Below are 16,270 nucleotides of genomic sequence, written 5' to 3'. Positions count from 1 at the left end.
AGATCCTGCTCCCGGCTTCAGTTTGGTCCAGCCCAGGATATTGTTGCATTGGGATAAAGAGAAGAAGCTGACTGAAGATCGATGGATCACTATTTCTCTCTCTCTCTCTTTCTCTCTCTCTCTCCTTCCCTTCCTTCCTCCCTCCCCCCATTACCCTCCATCCCTCCCACCTTCTGCCTTTCAAATAAATTAATCTTTTAAAAACTACAAGTTGGGGACCTGTGTTGTGGTGTAGCAGGTAAAGCCGCCACCTGCAATGCTGGCATCCTGGGAATATGGGTGGCCGTTTCCTGTCCTGGCTGCTCCAATTCCAATCTAAATCCATCCTAAGGGCCTGGTAAAAGCAGAGAAAGATGGCCCAAGTGTTTTGGCCCCAGCCACCCACATGGGAGACCCAGATGAAGCTCTGGTTCTTGGCTTCCGCCTGGTGCAGAGCTGGCCGTTGCGGCCATGCGGGGAGTGAACCAGCAGATGGAAGAAATCTCTCTCTGTAATTTTGACATTCAAATAAATAAATCTTTTTTTTTTTTTTGACAGGCAGAGTGGACAGTGAGAGAGAGACAGAGAGAAAGGTCTTCCTTTGCCGTTGGTTCACTCTCCAATGGCCGCTGTGGCCGGCACGCTGCAGCCGGCACACCGCGCTGATCCGATGGCAGGAGCCAGGTACTTATCCTGGTCTCCCATGGGGTGCAGGGCCCAAGCACCTGGGCCATCCTCCACTGCACTCCCTGGCCACAGCAGAGAGCTGGCCTGGAAGAGGGGCAACCGGGACAGAATCTGGTGCCCCGACTGGGACTAGAACCTGGTGTGCTGGCACCACAAGGCGGAGGATTAGCCTAGTGAGCCGCAGCGCCGGCTAAGTAAATCAATCTTTAAAAATAAATAAAAATTAAAAATATAAGTGCACTTCAAAAACTTTGAAAATTTTGAATTTAAAAAATTATAATTTGAAAAATTAGATTTTACTTTATTCCTTTAAACATTAGCACCCTCCTTTCATTACCCCTTTGCTTATACCAGAAAGAAAGTGCTCAAGGAGTCATGGGGACATTCAAAGGACAGAGTTCCTACTGGACAAATGCAGGTAAATTCAACCCTCAAAATCAGAGTAAAGGAGTATAACCTAATGAATAACACATAAAATCATAAACTCATACTGACAGAGATAGATATAGGTTAAGAATATTTAAATGATGCCAGAAAACCTCCTCCCAAAATACTTATTAATTACAAAGGAGAAAAAAGAAACTGCACAGGAGAAGCCTGGCAGATACCACCTTTATCAAACAATGGGACAATATGCAACCATGCCTTACCACTTGATAGGAGACAATGAAAACAACACCGTATTACTTCTGTGATATCCCTGCCAAGACGCATTATCTAATTATGAAGAAACAAACCCAAATTGGTAGTTACTACAACTGCCATAATATAAATAGGCTATAATCTTCAGGAGTCAGCCAGGAAGGTTAAGGAAAATCTGAATCTAGTACTAACTGAATAACACTAGAAGATATGAGATCCAAACACAACACACGATTCCAAACTGAATCCTTCTGCTTTGAACATACTGTTTGTGCAGCTGATAAAAGTTAAGGGGGGGCCGGCGCCACAGCTCAACAGGCTAATCCTCCACCTAGCGGCGCCGGCACACTGGGTTCTAGTCCCGGTCGGGGCACCGGATTCTGTCCCGGTTGCCCCTCTTCCAGGCAAGCTCTCTGCTATGGCCAGGGAGTACAGTGGAGGATGGCCCAAGTGCTTGGGCCCTGCACCCCATGGGAGACCAGGAGAAGCACCTGGCTCCTGTCTTCCGATCAGCGCGGTGTGCCGGCCGCAGCGCGCTGGCCGCGGAGGCCATTGGAGGGTGAACCAACGGCAAAGGAAGACCTTTCTTTCTCTCTCTCTCTCTCACTATCCACTCTGTCAAAAAAAAAAAAAAAAAAAAAAAAAAAAAAAAAAAAAAGAGGTTAAGAAGGTTAAGGGGATAAAGCTGCTGCCCACAGTGCCAGCACCCTACATGGTGACAATTTGTGTTCCGGCTGCTCCACTTCCAATCCAGTCCCCTGCCAGTGGTCTGGGCAAAGCAGAAGATGCTCTGAGTTTCTGGACCCCTACTACCCATGTGTGAGACTCAGATGAAGCTCCTGACTCCTGGTTTCAGCCTAGTCCAGCCTCAGCCACTGTGGCCATCTGGTGAGTGAACCAGCAGATGGAAGATCTCTCTGTCTGTCCCTCTCTCTCTGCAAGTCTTTCAAATAGATTAATAAATCTTTTATTTAAAATAAATAAACAAAAACAAAAAGCAAAACAAATAAAAAAAAAACACCCTGGGGCTTGCACTTTGGCACAGCAGGCTAAGCTACCTCCTGTAGTGCCAGCAGCATCTGATGTGGGTGTGTTTGAGTCCCCGCTGCTCCACTTCCACAGCAGCTCCCTGCTAGTGTGCCTGGGAAAGCAGCAGAGGATGGTCCAAGTCCTTGGGCCCCTGCATCCATGTGGAAAACCCAGGGAAGCTCCCTGCTCCTGGCTTTGGACAGGCCTACCTCTGGCTGTTGTGGCCGTTTGGCAAGTGGACCAATGACTGGAAGATCTCTCTCTCCCATCTCTCTATGGAACAACTTTCTAATAAATAAAAAATCTTTTTGTAAAAAAAAAAGTCTAATGAAGACTGCAATGCATTAATGTTAATTTCTTCATTTTAATGGTTGAATTATGGATATGCAGAAAACTGTAGAAAATACCCACAAACATATTTGGGGATGACAGGCATCAGGTAGGCAAATTACCCTCAAAGAATTCAAGGAAAAAAAATCTGTACTGTACTCCCAATTTTCTCTAAGTACGAGATAGTTTGAATATTTTTAATTTTTTAATGAGAAAAAGATTAGGGAAGTAGACAAAAGCCATATAAAAACTTTTGTATGTCATACTATGGAGTTTAAATATCACCCTTTTTTACCAACAAAAGCTATCAGTAGCCATTGAAGGACATCATGTAAAATATTGATATGATAAAAAAAATCATGTTTTAAGTTTTGTGCTTTCTTAATTCCTACTTCTAAACAAAGGTCCTAGGGGCCGGCACTGTGGTACTACAGCGGGTTAACGGCCTTGCCTGAAGCACCAGCATCCCATATGGGCACTGGTTCTAGTCCCGGCTGCTCCACTTCTGATCCAGCTCTCTACTATGGTCTGGGAAAGCAGTAGAAGATGATCCAAGTCCTTGGGCCCCTGCACCCACGTGGGAGACCTGGAAAAAGCTCCTGCTCCAGCCATTGCAGCCATCTGGGGAGTGAACCAGCAAATGGCAGGAACCCAATTACCTGAGACATCACCACTGCCTCCCAGAGTCTGTATCAGTAAAAAGCTGAAGTCAGGAACCAGAGCCAGGAATCAAATTCAAGAACTCCAATGTGGGACATGGACATCTTAACTGCAAGGCTAAAGCACACTTTCACGAGTATTTTTTAAATCTCCGGACAGAACACTTATAAGTGGATGCTTGACTGCTTACTAGTACCTGAGTCAACTTGGGGTATTAGTCACTTCTAACAGAAAAATATTTAAGGACAACTATACTGTTTTTATAAAATTTCATAAAATCTAATTAGCTTTGTTCTATTTCACAACTTGGATGCTCTCTATCTGTACGAACAGTTGGAGAAGTAACTGGGTTAGAAAACAATCAAGCTTTATAGAAAAAAAAAATCACAGGATGGGCATGTGGCATAGTGGTTAACATACCACTTCAGATGCCCACATCCCATATCAGTGTGCCTGGGTTTGAGTCTCAGTGCCTCTGTTTCTAACCCAGCTCAATTTTTTAGGTCCCCGCTACCCACATGGGAGACCCAGATCAAGTTCTGTGCTCCTGGCTCTGACCTGACCTAGCCCTGACTATCACAGGCATTTGGAGAATAAACAAATAGATAGAAGATATCTGTAACTCTGCCTTTCAAATAAAAAAAATAAATATTTTTTAAATCATTAGGATAGCAGGAATATCTTTGCACCTGGAACGGTATAAATAAACTCCTCAAAAGTATCTATCAAGTCTACTTTCCTTTGTAAAAACATGCAACCCAATGCCAAACTCCACACCAACTTAACGAATCTTGCCAGATTGGCTCTAGGTGATACAAATAAAAGTGCTAAAAAATACATTAAATGTGAAAAAGAAAGGTCAAGCATTTAGCCTAGGGACTGAGACAATTATTAAGATGACGGAATTCTACCTGGAGGTATCTGAATTCAATTCTCTGCTCCAGCTCCTGACTCCAAATTCCTGCCAATAGAGGCAGCAGTGATGGCTCAAGCAGTTGGGTTCCTTCCATCTATATGGGAGACCTGGATTGAGTTCCTGGCTCCTGGCTACTGCCCAGCCGAACTTCACACTCTGGGGGCATTTGGGAACTCACTCTCTCTGCCTCTCTGCCTGTACCAATGGATGGGAACTCTTCTTTGCTTCTCCAATAAATGTATTTTTAAAATACATATGAAAAAGATAAAAGTTACTCGAATCTTCACTTTTCAAGTCTGACGTAAACTGTGACAATATTGCAAAAACAATGTGGCAGAATAATTTAGGAACCATTTTCTATTACACAACCAGTTTAAAGGCTCCAATACTGCAGGTGCCTATTATTTCCTAGTGTACTCCAAACTCTGTCAGCTGTTCTTCATAAAGAGTTTCAGTTAAATGACTTAGGCAAACTCTAAATCAAACAAAGCTGAAGAGGTCTGTGTACCACCAAAGTTTTGAAATTTTTTTTTATAACATGCCTTCCAATATCCAAAGCAATAAGCACTATTCCCCAATCTTATATATCCACTGAGCCCTTAATGTTCAGAATATTCATTTATATCTCTTGAATTGATTTTGGAAACACTAATCTACAAAGTTTTCTTCATCCGTACTTCAAACCATCAGTTGCATCAATAGATACTACTACATAATCCTCAGTCTATATAAAGACCTAAGTGAACACACATTCATAATTTTTTATGGGGCCAGTGCAATCTGCAGTCTGCAGTGCTGGCATCCCATATGGGCGCTGGTTTGAGTCCCAGCTGCTCTGCTTCCAATCCAGCTCTCTGCTATGGCCTGGGAAAGCAGTAGAAGATTGCCCAAGTTCTTGGGTCCCTGCACGCTTGTGGGAGACCCACAAGAAGCTCCTGGCTCCTGGCTTCAGATCGGCTCAGCTCTGGTCGTTGTGGCCATCTGCAGAGTGAACCAGCGGATGGAAGACTTACTTTCTCTCTCTCTCTCTCTCTGCCTCTCAAATAACTCTGCCTTTCAAACAAATAAAATAAATCTTTAAAAAATACTAATAATTTCTATGATGATTTTAATCTTCTGAGTTGAGGTCTAGAACTCTAGTACTGATTTGCAGATTGGAGCTGTATTAATATAAAAATAAAATGTAGCTACACACTTCACAATATTCATCATCAGTGGTAAAAGGTGGGCATTAGATTAATAATCACCAAAAAAAGCTAGTAACAAAATGTAAAATATCTTATTCTATAAAAAAAGAAAGATAGTCTGCATAGTCACAGAAAAAGACATGTCTAATGCCAAAATATTTAATAAAATATTACCAAAACTATGTTAGTTAATGATAAAATAAAATTGTTTACATCTTTAGATTTGTTTAGCAATAAGCTTCAATTACACATTACCCAAAAAAAAGGCCTTTTAGTTCTTCCTTTACCATAACACTAAGCAGAATACAATTTTTAAAAAACAAATGTATAACAAGTTAACAAAATGCAACTAGAAATCACCAAAAAGAAAAATCCTAAACTGGCTTTCAACCATTTGGCAAAATAAGCTGATATTACAAGGTATGCTTTTTATAGATGCTAAGACAGAAAAGTTAAGCAACTTGCCTGAATCACCCTGTCAATAATCAAAGGAGTCAGTCCAAACCCAAAGACCTTGCTCTTTACCAGTGCACTGGATTAGAACAGAAACCAATCATATGATTTTCTCCTTAAAAAAACAGTACACATTTTCTGGTTTCTGTACAGCACATATAAATAGGTAACTAGTTTATGAAACATAGAGCTACACGTGTACGATGTTATTCATAAGTAAAGTTCCCACAGTACCCCAAAACTGTGAAATCAACAAACTGTTATTTCTGGAGGGAGGAAAATGTAATTGTATGAGTCTAAGACCATTTTCATTATGTTTACTTATTTTTATGTATTTGAAAGGCAGAGCAACTGAAATAGGGATCTGCATCTGCTGGTCACTCCTCAAATGCCCACAACAGCCTGGGCTAGGCCAGGCCAAAAAGCCAGGAGCCAGGAACTCAATCAGGGTCTCCCACATGGGTTGCAGGGACCCAAGCACTTGGGCCATCTTATGCTGTCTCCAGGTACATCTTAGCAGGAAGTTGGTTAGGAGGCAAAACTCAAACTTGGGCACTCTGATACCAGATGTGGGCATCCCAAGCAGAGCTGAACCCACTGCACCACAACACTCACCCCAGTCCATGATCTTTCCCTCTTAAATAACATAAAGTAATGAATGAAGTCTTTTGAGACAGATAACAGTTTTACAACATATTACAACTACAGTAGCTACAGCTACAAAAGATAAATTGAGAATCCCTATATTTGGTGTGAATGTCTATATTTATTGCTTAATTATAGTAAGAAAAAATTAAAATAGAAACTTCTCAGTAATTTCAAGGGCTTTAGAGGTTGATAGTACTATTTATCATATCTAATTGTATTCTATAGGGTGCTTTTTTTTTATTTGACAGATAAAGTTAGATAGTGAGAGAGAGAGACAGAGAGAAAGGTCTTCCTTCCATTGGTTCACCCCCCAAATGGCCGACATGGCCAGAGCTAGGCTAATCTGAAGTCCGGAGCCAGGAGCCAGGTGCTTCCTCCTGGTCTCCATGAGGGTGCAGGGGCACAAGCACTTGGGCCATCCTCCACTGCCTTCCCGGGCCACAGCAGAGAGCTGGACTGGAAGAGGAGCAACTAGGACTAGAACCTGGTGCCCATATGGGATGCTGGCGCCACAGGCGGAGGATTAGCCAAGTGAGCCACAGCGCCGGCCTATAGGATACTTTTCTTACATGTAATTGTACTAACAGTCTCGCTTAGGCTACTCCACTAAGAGGAAATTTATCTTTCAGCTCAAAAAACTTTCACACAGGTAATAACTAATAGTCTACAATCATTAAGTAAAATATATATATTTGGATTATTTCTCCAAACTACATAGTATCCCCAAATTTCTCTCAAAGTTTCTTTCTAACCATGTTGCTGAGGAGTAAGGAAAGCCATGACCTCATATTGAAAGAGCACTTCCCAAAGAGTGCTCCAAGAATACTGGTTGCCACCCATCCTCCAGCTACTCTGCAGAAAGATGATTCCAAAATCAAACAAACTTCATAAATCCTAGGATAACCTAGAGTATTTTTAAAATTAAATTTTGTCTAAAACAGTTTCCCAAATTTATTTATCCAAATAATCCTCTTCCCCACAACATCCCCAACAGAACACCTATTAATGACCCATGGCTTTCCAAAACACATTTTGAAACTAGACAGAAAGTTAGAATGAAGTCCTAATCCAAAAAAAGAAGACAGTTCAATGAAGGGGCCGGCGCTGTGGTGCAGCGGGTTAAAGCCCTGGCCTGAAGCGCTGGCATCTCATATGGGCGCCGGTTCTAGTCCCAGCTGCTCTTCTGATCCAGCTCTCTGCTATGGCCTGGAATAGCAGTAGAAGACGGCCCAAGGCCTTGGGCCCCTGCACCCACGTGGGAGACCAGGAAGAAGCTCCTGGCTCCTGGCTTCGGATTGGCGCAACCCCGGCCATGGCAGCCATCTAGGGAGTGAACCAGCGGATGGAAGACCTCTCTCTCTCTCTCTCTCTCTCTCTCTCTCTACCTCTCTCTGTAACTCTGTCTTTCAAATAAATAAAAATAAATCTTAAAAAAAAAAAAAAGAATTAATGGGCATACAGTGGGACTGAAATGGGAAGGCAAGTCTTGGTACCTCCTGTTCCCAAGAAAGCCAAAATGTTGCACTGTTACAGTGGCAGATAAAGAAAACACTATGGTGGGGAAGAGTGTTAGCCAATAAAAAGCTAGCTGATTCCCAGTTAACAACTGGGAAAAGGAGGAAACTGTAGAGAAGTGTGGAACTAGCTACAAAGAGCAATCCTGGAGCTCTGATGAGCAAGTATCAAGGAGGCAAAAAAAAAAAAAAAAAAAAAAAAGGAAAAGCCCAAGATCTAGAAAGGAGTTGCATGTGCAATGATAACAAAAGACAGCCATTCTTAAGACTTGAAAAAACCTTTACTTACAGTGTAGATCATTTAAAAATAAAAATTATTATGGGAAGAATTTCTTGACTCACCAAGATACAGCAGAAGCAGCTGAGCAACTATCCATCTTAAATACTTAGGACATAAAGTCACTCTCACTGACAGTTTCATAAATAACAAGGGATGAGAAAACCTACGGCACAAGCAAATCATCTACAACCACCTTAGAGTTCAACTGGAGTCATGGGAAAAACACAGTACTATCAATGTTTGTAGGTCATATGGTTATCCCTCAAGTTCAACAAACTTATACTCCTCTAACAATCAATAAGTAGTCAACACCCATTAGCCTGATATCCAAACAGAAAAATAACAAAGAGGTAATGAACTGTCAAAGAAAATAAAAAGGAGTGAACATAATTTCTTGGCTCATTAAGTTCTTCTAAGCTGAAAATAATTAGTCTTCAGTGGTCAGACTGAAGTAGCAGTGCAGGACACTGATTTCACCTCATTCTCCTCTGTCTCATTCCATTCTGCTCCCCACTACTACTCCCACCTTTTTCCAAGTATCTTGTCCCTACCCACACTCCTTCCCTTCATTATATTCTGCAATCTGTTCTAATCTATCACGCATCCTTTCTGACAAAAAGCAACTACATTTATAATACTTTCACTGATAAACAGTCAATATATCATAATTTATCTACACTAAAGCATTTTCAAACTCTTTTTACCTCTAAAACCTATTGTAGGAAATACAAATGTTTTACATAACAATATTTACTATTTCACATGATATACTTGATATTTTCTACCCAAACTTTACTACTTAATTTCTTAAAATGTTTATTAGACTTAGTAATTCCATTTAAAACTTACCACAATCAAGATGAAAAACAGAGAGCTACAGATACAATATACTGACCATATGTAACAGAAGAGAAAAAGATTTGCAAAAAACTGCTTGCCACAGATTTGTAAAATAACACATTAATTTGTGCCACACTCAGTTCATTTACCTTAAAATTGCCTATACTATGTAAAAATCATCAATTCCTAAGAATTGCAATATATTTTATAAAACTTTCAAAAAATTTTTTTTATTTTGAAAATGAGAGTTGCAGAGCAAGAACAGACAGAAAGGCCAGGAGCTTCATTTGGGTCTCTCATGTGGGTGGCCAAGAACCCAAACACTTGGGCCATCTTCTGTTGCTTTTCCTAGGCCACAAGCAGGGAGCTGGAACAGAAGTAGAGCAGCCAGGACAAAGGCCAGTCCCCTCATAGGATGACAGCATTGCAGGTGGCAGCTTAACCTAACCCCCAACACCACAATGCCAGCCAAATACTATGATTTTACATTGTTATGTTAAAATATGCCTTCTTTTCCACATTACATATGTTTCCAAAACAAAGCATGAAAAATCCTATTGTCACTCATAGAGTTATATCATTTTCAAAAAATGATGTTCCTGGGGCTGGTGCTGTAGCATAGTGGATCAGACCGTTGCCTGCAGTGCCAGTATCCCATATGGGTGCCGGTTCAACTACCGGCTGCTCCACTTCCAATCCAGCTCTCTGCTATGGCCTGGAAAAGTAGTAGAAGATGGCCCATGTTTTTGGGCTCCTGAACCCACGTGAGAGACCCAGAAGAAGCTCCTGGCTTCAGATTGGCACAGCTCCAGCTGTTGCGGCTAACTGGGGAGTGAACCAGGGATGGAAGACCTCTCTATCTTTCTCTGCCTCTCCTCCTCCCTCTGTGTAACTCACTTTCAAAAAATAAATAAATCTTTAAAAATAATAAAAAATTTAAAATGATGTTCCTTAAAACAATTAAATGAATACCAAGTTTTAGCAGTAATTAAGATTATCTGGACACCACCAGTGTAATTTTTTTTTAAAGATTTATTTATTTATTTGAAAGGCAGAGTAACAGAGAGGCAGAGAGAGAGGGAGAGAGAGGTCTTCCACCCTCTAGTTGGTTCACTCCCCAAATGGCCCCAATGACCAGAGCTGGACCGATCCACAGCCAGGAGCCAGGAGCTTCTTCAGGTTCTCCCACGTGGGTGAAGGGGCTCAAAGACTCAGGCCATCTTCTGCTGCTTTTCCAGGCCATAGCAGAGACCCAGATTGTTAGTGGAGCAGCTGGGACTTGAATCAGCGTCCAAATGCGATGCCGGATATGCAGGTGGCAGCTTTACCCTCTACACCATAGAGAGGCCCCTGTATAATAAGATAGAAAGAAAAAAGGAAAGAAAGAGAGAAAGAGAGGGAGGAGGGAGGAAGGGAGGACGGACAAGACAAAATGGGGCTGGGGCATATGCTGTGGCGTAGAGGATAAAGCCATTGCCAGCAGTGCTGGCATCCCATATGGGAGCCAGTTGGAGCCCTGCCTGCTCCTCTTCAGATCCAGCTCTCTGCTATGGCCTGGGAAAGCAGCAGATGGCCCAAGTCCATGGGTCCCCGTACACATGTGGGAGACCGAGAAGCAGCTCCTGGGTCCTGGCTTCGGATCCTCCCAGCTCTGGTCATTGCGGCCATTTGGGGAGTGTGCTAGAGGATGGAAGACTTCTCTCTATCTCTGCTTCTCTCTTACTCTGCCTTTCAAACAAATAATAAATAAATCTTTAAAAAAAAAAAAAGTAATGAAATAAAAATAGCCACCACTTACTGAACCTGCTTCTATCATGTGTCAGCACTGAGTTGGCTAAATAATCATACTCAGTCAGACATTCTTAGAAGAGAATATTAGGTGACTAGTATAAAGGAAACAAGTGCTTGACCTCTATTTCTGAAGACATAATCCTAACTGAGGTCTTAAGTAAAAGTAAATTTTATCATATTTATTCAATGACCATTTTAATAAGTTGGTATGGTTAATAGATTCTACTCAAGAAAATCTAAGCATGAAGAAGAGCAGATGCTAAGAATAAAGCATCCTAGAAAAGATTCAAACCTTCTGAGCATTCCAGTGTCACCTTAATTAACCCACATATCAAAAAATGTGAATTAAGCATCAAAGCTATTGAAGGCTAAATAAATCACAGTGCTTGATAATACTCTAGTAACCAGACTATTCTTTCTATACAAACTCACAATCCAAAGGAGCTATAAAATTGTTATTTTAATGAAATGTTACAAAGTCAAAAGTTTAGAAGGTTCAAAAAAGTTATCCACATACAGATAGTACTAAGTATGACAAAAATATACAGCCTAATACATCAATTTTCAAAGTAAACTGGCAGGGCCGGCGCCGCGGCTCACTAGGCTAATCCTCCGCCTTGCAGTGCCAGCACACCAGGTTCTAGTCCCGGTCGGGACGCTGGATTCTGTCCCGGTTGCCCCTCTTCCAGGCCAGCTCTCTGCTGTGGCCCGGGAGGGCAGTGGAGGATGGCCCAAGTACTTGGGCCCTGCACCCCATGGGAGACCAGGATAAGTACCTGGCTCCTGCCATCGGATCAGAGCGGTGCGCCGGCCACAGCGTGCCGGCCGCCGGCCATTGGAGGGTGAACCAACGGCAAAGGAAGACCTTTCTTTCTCTCTGTCTCTCTCTCTCACTGTCCACTCTGCCTGTCCAAAAAAAAAAAAAAAAAAAAAAGTAAACTGGCAGGGGCCAAAGCTGTGGCATAGAGGGTTAAAGCGCCAGCATCCCATATGGGCACCGGTTCTAGTCCCAGCTGCTCCTCTTCTGATCCAGCTCTCTGCTAAGGTCTGGGAAAGCAGCAGAAGATGGCCCAAGTCCTTGGACCCTTGCACCCACAAGAGAGACCCAGAAGAAGCTCATGGCTCCTGGCTTCGGATCGGTGCAGCTCCGTCCATTGTAGCCAAATGAGGAGTGAACCATAGGATAGAAGACCTCTCTCTCTCTCTGCCTCTCCTCTCTGTTTAACTCTGACTTCCGAATAAATCAATAAATCTTAAATTTCCTTCTAAATTTTCAAACTAGAGGGTAGCCAACTCAATGAATAATGTAGTCATTTAATCATTAACAGCAAGTTAGTTTATAACATAAAAGTTAATTTCACTTCAACAATTCTATTATAGCTTATTTTAAAGTTATACTGCTAGAAGATAATATGTATTATTAAATTTAAAATTGATTGGGCCGGCTCTGTGGCACAGTAAGCGCTAGTATCCTATATGGGTGCTGGTTTGTGTCCCAGCTACTCTTCTGATTCAACTCTCTGCTAATGGCCTGGGGAAGCAAAGGAAGACAGCCCACGTGCTTGGACCCCTGCACCCACTTGGGAGACCAGGAAGAAGCTCCTTGGCTCCTCACTTCAAATCGGCCCAGCTTGGGCATTTGTGGCCATTTGGGGAGTGAACCAGCAGATGGAAGACCTCTCCAGTCAGGTGCTGTAGCGCAGTAGGTTAATCCTCTGCCTGTGGGGCCCTGCATCCCATATGGATGCCAGTTCTAGTCCCGGTTGCTCCTCTTCTGAACCAGCTCTTGGCTATGGCCTGGGAAAGCAGTGGAAGATGGCCCAAGCGCTCCTGGCTTCTGATCAGCTCAACACCAAGCATTGTGGCCATCTAGGGAGTGAACCAGCAGATGGAAGACCTTTCTCTGTCTCTCCCTCTGTCTGTAATGCTACCTCTTAAATAAATAAATAAATAAATAAATCGCTCTCTCCCTCTGTAATTCTGCTTCTCAAATAAATAAGTCAATCTGTTTTTTAAAAAAAAAATTGATCCATGACCTTAAGGCACTTTCATCCCTTGCTCTATTGCTCATTGGTTTAATCCCCTTTTCTCCTCTATTTCTCCCTCAAACCATCAATACCAAAAGCGGGCAATGCTGTCAAAAAAAATAGATCTGGCTCTGAATTATCAGTTTTCTTCTTTTTTTAAAAGATTTATTTATTTATTTGAAAGACAGAATTACAGAGAGAGGTAGAACCAGAGAGAGAGAGAGAAGTCTTCCATCTGCTGGTTCACTCCCCAAATGATCGCAATGGCCAGAAATGAGAGGATCTGAAGCCAAGAGTCAGGAGCTTCTTCCAGGTCTCCCACATGTGTGCAGGGCCCCAAGGACTTGGGTCATCTTCTACTGCTTTCCCAGGCCACAGCAGAGAGCTGGATCAGAAGTGGAGCAGCCGGTACTTGAACTGGCGCCCATATGGGATGCTGGCACTGCAGGCCGGGCCTTTAACCCACTGCACCATAGTGCCAGCCCCATGAATTATCAGTTTTCTTATCCTCTTGATGCTGTTTGGAACAAAGCAATAACTGAACCAATAAAAAAGCAAAATGAACCATAACTAGGAATAAATAAAATGGATGTAAATTATGTAATATTGAATCTTCGCTTTAAAAAGTAACCTTTAATAAGAGCCAGCATTGTTGCACAGAAGGTTAAACTGACAACACTGGCATACTACATACAGTCCCAGTCCTGGCTACTCAGCTTCCAATAGAACTTCCTGCTAATGTGCCTGGGAAAGCGGCAGAAGATGGCTCAAGTGCTTGGGAATCTGCCACCCTGATGGGAGATCCAGAGGGAGTTCCAGGGTTCTGGCTTGGGCCTGGCCCAGCAAAGGCTGTTGCGGCCATGTGGGAATGAGCCAGCAAATAAAAGATCGATAGATATCTCTCTCTCTCTCCCCATAGGTAGAATCACTTCCTCCACAAACACATGCACATTTCTCTCTCCCTCCCTCCCTCTTCCTCTCTCCCTGTCATTCTGCCTTTCAAATAAATAAAAATCTTCCTTTTTTTATTAAAGGAACATTTTATCAGCATAAAAATAAGAAGTCTCTAAATGACACTTCCACAAACTGAACTACCAGACACAAATATATAATATAGTGCTCTCCTATTGTAAATGTTGGTTTTTAAAAGATTTAAATAAAAGACCCAATACTTTTTGAATTATTAAAATCGAACAAAAAGTGATCTGCAAATTTCCACTGGAGACAAAAAAAAAGTTCAAAAAATTAAATCAAGGTCAATTCACAAGCTGGAAACTTCCTTAATCTAGACTGCTTGTTTTAGATGTTTGGTAATGAGAATAAAATAGGGCATTTCCTCAAAATGTAATAATCAGTTCATACATAAATAATAGCTGATCTATTTCAAAACTTACATAGATTGACATTCTTAACCAAACTCTCAAATAACTCAAAGACTGTAAATACTACTTACTAACCATGATACAAATCTTGATAGTTCTCCCATTCTTAACTTTTCCATTCTTTAACTCTTTACGGAAACTTCTGTGGATAATAATCCCAGCTTTCATGATCTCATATGCCAACTTAAAAATGCCTAAGATTTAACAGACACTACCCAGCCCCAAAACGTACAAAATAATTCCTTCAAAATTCTATTTTCTTATTTTTTGATACTGAAAACCAACAGTTCACTTGTGACTATACATTTTTGTGATGCCATACAGCAGACTTTTACACAGACAAAATGTGAAGGGCAGAATAAAACAATTTACTTTAAATTAGAAGCTCCTAGTTTGAAATTATTTAAAGTATATCAATAAAAATAAAATGTATTTGTAGACTTACTTAATTTTTGGCTAATATAGGTTAAATAAAAATATATAAACAAAGTATTTTTAAACATAAAGAAACATCTAAGAAAACGTATTTAATGAAAAATGTAAATTATTTTGCTAACAAAGCAAGATATGTCATGGCATAAACCAACAGTGTAAATTGTAACAATTAAAAGATAACAGAAGATGGTATTCTCTTTTATCATAAATCACTTTAAATTCTATTTACTACTGGTACAAACAGTACCAGTACATCATTTGCAGATAAGAAAGGATATTAAATGACAATCACAATCAGACTACAGCGTCGCTAGGGACCATAATTTATAAACTTTAACTCCAACTCTAAAACTACCAAAGCATTTTAAGTTTCCAAAAGAAAACACTACAGAATGTCTAAATTTATGAAACACAGGATGTAAAACTACATGTCTTACAAAAGATTTTACTCTCCACATAAAAATAAGACATTTATGCCCACAAACCACTAACAAAATCAAAATCATCTCGTAAGAGAGAAGTCACTTCACTTGGAAGATGGTTTACATTTCTGAAATTCCCAAGATGAGTCTGGTAGTCTGTTTTTAAAAATCATCCTTTTCACATTTTAAAGCCTCATGACAGCATGTTGCTAGAAATCTTCCAACACTGACAAAGGGAATAATTAAAGTTATTACGTGTTAGAATTTGTAAATCAGTGGTTTACCTAGAAACTAATTTTCACGAAATTCCAAATCCAAAAAAGAAAAAAATCAGCACATGACTTTTACTTCTAGAAAATAAAGCTCTACTCGGAAACAAAGATATTTTAGTGTAAAATTTTCCAACCAACTAAAATTATGAGCATTCCAAAGGTACAAAATACCATTTGGGCAAAATACCACTGTGAACTTGGTGTGGACTTCAGCCTCCAGCCGCCGCTGGCCATCAGAGAGCGCCCGCCCCTGTGTAACAAACCTCGGGAGCTAGAACTTCAGCCAAGCCTTCCAGCTTGAAGGTCACAGGCAGCATTTGCTCCCACCTCTGAGCTAGCCACTACAGCAGATCTTCTGAGTCACAACTTCAGAAGAATCAAGTCAAAAATCTCACTAGTTGAGATTTACATTCTATTCAAAGTAAAACATCTAAACTGCAAACTGCAGGAGCTGCCATTTTTCCATTAACCACTGTCGGAAAAATTTTTAAATGCTTATGTCACTTTATCTGAAGTCCAGGTTTACCTCATTTCTTTTACTTTGCACTACAAGAGATGAACCAAAACCCGCGTTCCTGTTCACCTAAAGTAAACACGGATATTTTCACACCTCCTATCTGCCCAGTGACTTCAGAGTCTGGGAAGTACTGTTTCTTCCCACCAACAACTATCTTCCAACTGAATGGCTGCGACACTGCCACGCGTTAGGCAACGGGGAGCAAAAATCCATCTTAGCCCATGACAGCACTTATTTTAAAACCTCTTATTGCTGACCT

At 41.2% G+C, this 16,270-nt stretch overlaps 1 protein-coding gene across 19 annotated transcripts in view; it reads right to left on the bottom strand.

Annotated features, from left to right (window-relative positions):
- Window positions 1–16,270, bottom strand: part of CDC42BPA (CDC42 binding protein kinase alpha) — a 349,867-nt gene that overhangs the window by 318,887 nt on the left and 14,710 nt on the right. The gene's annotated exons all lie outside the window — the stretch shown is intronic.

The sequence above is a fragment of the Oryctolagus cuniculus genome, chromosome 13, assembly GCF_964237555.1.
Source record: "Oryctolagus cuniculus chromosome 13, mOryCun1.1, whole genome shotgun sequence".
Taxonomy (NCBI): Eukaryota; Metazoa; Chordata; class Mammalia; order Lagomorpha; family Leporidae; genus Oryctolagus; species Oryctolagus cuniculus.
The sequence above is the reverse complement of the archived record's forward strand: the minus strand, read 5'-3'. Positions and strand labels throughout refer to the sequence as shown.